Raw genomic sequence first — 4,663 nt, 5'->3', positions numbered from 1 at the left:
CCAAATTACTTGGCCGGCCACTTTCTCCCCCCAAAAAGGAAAGTTTTAATTAAAACAAGAATTAAAACTTCCAAATTTGTTTCCGAAAATTAAAAAATTTCTCCAATAATTTTTCCCTTCATGGTGATTTGTAAAAAGGAAATTTTATAAATTAAAATCTTTCTTTTAATCATGTGGATAATTTCCAAAAAGGAAAGTTATCTTTAAAAATTAAAATCTCTTTTCAATCTACAAATAAGGAAAGATATCAAATCTTTTCTTAATCTTTTGTAGAAACTAATAAAAGAGAATATTTAATTTTTAAACTCTCTTTTAAATCATGAACATGGTTAAAAAAGGAAAGTTTTCTCAAAATTAAAATATATCTTTCAAGCTACAAATAAGGAAAGATTTCAAATCTTTTCTTAATCTTTTGTAGAAAGTTATAAAAGGAAAGATTTAAATTTCAAACTCTCTTTTAAAACCATGATATCCACATAAGAAATAATTTTAATTAAATCCCTTTTTAATATGATGTGGCCGACCACCTAAGCTTGGGCTCCAAGCAATTGGCCGGCCACCTTAAGGCTCAACCTTTAGGCTTGGCCGACCCTAAGCTTGAGCTTCAAGCTTGGCTTGGCTGACCCCTATAGGTTGGGTAAGAAGGTGGGTATGTGGTGGGTATAAATCTCTATATACAAGAGGCTACGATAGGGACAGAGAGGAGGAACTGGTTTTGGTCTCCCGATGAAATTAAGCTTCCCGTGTTCGCCCCAAACACACAACTTAATTCCATCAATAATAATTCATTCCACTAAAGAATTATTATTAAACTACCGCACCAATCCCAAATTACATTTTGGGCTCCTTCTTATTATGAGTGTGTTAGTCTCCCTATGTTTAAGATGTCGAATGCCCACTAATTAAATGAGTTACTGACAACTCGCTTAATTAATATCTTAGTCCAAGAGTAGTACCACTCAACCTTATCGTCATGTCGGACTAAGTCCACCTGCAGGGTTTAACATGACAATCCTTATGAGCTCCTCTTGGGAACATTATTTACCTAGATCACTAGGACACAGTTTCCTTCTATAATCAACAACACGTACTATAAGTGATATCATTTCTCAACTTATCGGGCTTATTGATTTATCGAACTAAATCTCACCCATTGATAAATTAAAGAAATAAATATCAAATATATGTGCTTGTTATTATATTAGGATTAAGAGCACACACTTCTATAATAACTAAGGTCTAGTTCTTTTATCAAGTCAGTATAAAAAGAACTTACCTAAAATGGTCCTACTCAATACACTTAGAGTGTACTAGTGTAATTTATTAGTCAAGATAAACTAATACCTAATTACACTACGACTATTCCAATGGTTTGTTCCTTTCCATCTTAGTCGTGAGCAACTGTTTATAATTTATAAAGAATTGATAACATGATCTTCTGTGTGTGACACTACACACCATGTTATCTACAATATAAATTAATTGAACAACTACATTTATCATAAATATTGACATTTGACCAATGTGATTCTTATTTCTAGATAAATGTTTATACCAAAAGCTAGGCTTTTAGTATACATCCTAACAATCTCCCACTTATACTAAAAGACTAAGCTGCCATATCTGATGCCATACATCTGATTCCCAACCCTTCAACATGCCCATTAAAAGCTCTTGCCTTAAGGGCCTTAGTGAAAGGATCTTCCAGTTTATCACTTGATGCAATCTAAGTAGCAACAACTTCTCCTCGTTATATGATTTCTCGTATTGGGTAGTACTTGCGCTCTATTGTGTTTACTTGCCTTATGAGATTATGGTTTCTTCGAGTTTGTTACTGCACCAAATTATTTTGGGCAAACCAGAAATCATATCTAAGTCTATCTTGAAGTATCTGAGCCATACAGCTTCTATGGCTACCTCAGAGGCTGCCATATACTCAGCTTCTATGGTGGAGTCCGAAAAAGCACCTATGCTTATCACTCTTTCATAGTTATGACTTTACATCCTAAAGTAAATACAAAACCCCGAGCTTGACTTACTATTGTCCCTTCCTGATTGGATGTCAAAATCCATGCAACCCACAGGGAACAAATTATCTGCCTTGTAGCTAGCATATAATCTCTAGTGCCTCTAAGGTACTTCAATATATGTTTTACCGCAGACCAATGTCCTTGTCCAGAGTTACTTTGATATCTGCTAACCATGCCCACAACAAAACAGATATCCAGTCTCGTACACAGCATTGCATACATTAGACTTCCTACAGCCGAAGCATAAGGAACTGCCTTCATGTCCTTTATTTCCTTTGATGTCTTCTGAGACATCTCTTTAGATAAAACTACTCCATGCTGAAAAGGTAAGAAACCTTTCTTGGAGTTTTGCATGCTTAAAACGAACAAGGATTGTTTTGATATATGAAGCTTGGGATAAGTCAAATATATTCTTTTCTTGCGATCCTTTTGATCCCAAGAATATATGCATTCTCCCAAGTCCTTCATATCGAATTGTTTGAACAACCATACCCTTACTTCTGACAACACTTTGATATTGTTTCCAACTACCAAAAATGTTATCTACGTATAGTACAAGAAATACCACTACGTTTCCATCACACTTCTTGTATTACACAAGACTTATCAGGTCACTGAATAAATCCATATAACTGGATTACTTCATTAAACCGGATGTTCTAAGATCTTGAAGCTTTGCTACAGTCCACAGACTGATTAAGCTTTACACAAGATGCTCTTTGCTCTTTGCAATGAACCCTTCTGGTTGCTTTATATGGATGTTTTTCTTTAAGACTTCCATTAAGGAAAGCTGTCTTGACATCCACTTGCTAAATCTCATAGATAAAAGAATCCGGATAGACTTAAGCATGACTACCAGTAAAAAGTTTCCTTTTTCAACAAGCCTTGCTTACTTTCATGTCTATCCCTCTTTTTCTATTGTAGACTTATTTTCACCCAATGACTTTTACACCATTTGGTGATTTTATAAGCTCCCAGACTCTATTAGAATAATTCTGTATTCTTTGCAAAGATGCTGCATCTTTATCTTGGAGTGCTTTGTCATGTGTTCAGAGATTAGGTTCATGTCCACCAGGGATCGAGTCCAAAGACTCTCCCAAAACATGAATCTTTTAGGTCGCCTAACAACCCTCCCACTACGACGAGGCACTTTCTGTAATTGTGTATTATTTGTGATACGTGTTGCAGTTTCTTGTGGTATTTCATCTTGTACAGTTGGTACTAGATTAGACGTGTCCTTTTTCTTTTAAGAACAATTTTACTTATGGGCTTTGGTTCATTACATAGTCCTCTTAAAAATCGGGCATTGGTGCCAATAATGACCTTCCGATTTTAAGGACTATAAACCTCTTTTCATTTTTCTAGGATAACTCACAAACAAGTGAACTCCTGTCCAACTTATCAGTATCTCTCATGTGCTAGACCACTCAAATCCGAATATGCTTCAAACTAGGCTTACGCTCATTCTGCAATTCTATGGGAGTAGAGAGTTCTGACTTAGAAGGTACTATGTTCACTTCCGTTTCCAATGTATATCCTTAAAATGAATTTTGGTAATTTTCTGAATAACTCATCATCGATCTAATTATTCCATAAGAGCCTCATACCTTCTTTCTACTACACCATTCTGTTGGGGTGTACCAAGTGCAGTTAGTTGGGATTGAATCCCTACTTCTGATAAGTGACTCCTAAATTCTCCCAAGAGGTACTTGCTACTACGATCTTACCATAATGACTTGATACTTTTACTTTGACGTTTCTCCGTATCAGCCTTGTACTCTTTGAACTAATCAAAGCACTTAGTCTTGCGGCACATCAAGTAAATGTATCTATATCTCGAATAGTTGTCTATAAAATAGATGAAATATTTGATCCTACCTCTTGTCTGGATAGTCATAGGACCACACAAATCAGAATGAACCAATTTTAACATATCTTTGGCGCCTTACCCCTTAGAAGCTTCTTGGTTATTTTTCCTTCCAAGTAAGACTTGTAGATTGTAAAGATGAACTCAAAAGTTCATCAGCTACCAATGAATCCTACTCAAGTTAATATAACCTAGCCTTAGATGCCAAAGATATAATTGGTTCATTTCTGAATGTTGCTTTCTCTTAAAGTTAGAAGATGCGTTATTAATTTCCTTTTGTTGCATCGTGGGAGTTATTGGATTTATAAATTGTCAACCAACGTACCAGAACAGATATCTTTCCTATTTTCTTGATAACAACTTTGTTATCAAAATATACACAATATATATTCTTTAATAGTTTAGAAACTGAAAACTAGTTCTTTCTAAACTTGGTTCGTAAAGATAATTTCTTAAAATCTATATTTTATTCCTATCAGAGAATAAACTTCTCCCACTGCAACAGCTACTACTTTTGTAGCAATGCCCATGTGGTCGGTGATTTTCCCTTCATATAGTTATCGGGTTTCCTGGAACCTCTGCAATGAATTGCAGACATGATCAGTGGCTCCCGTATCTACGCACCAAGTACCGGTAGATAACACCACTAACCATGTATTAACTAATGAATGAAATACACCTATATTGTTCTTAGTTCTAAGAGGACAGTCTACCTTAATGTCCAAGTCCTATTTCCAATCAATATAATTGGGACTACTAAGTCTAT

This window comes from Zingiber officinale, chromosome 9A (genome assembly GCF_018446385.1).
Source record: "Zingiber officinale cultivar Zhangliang chromosome 9A, Zo_v1.1, whole genome shotgun sequence".
NCBI lineage: Eukaryota > Viridiplantae > Streptophyta > Magnoliopsida > Zingiberales > Zingiberaceae > Zingiber > Zingiber officinale.
The sequence above is the reverse complement of the archived record's forward strand: the minus strand, read 5'-3'. Positions refer to the sequence as shown.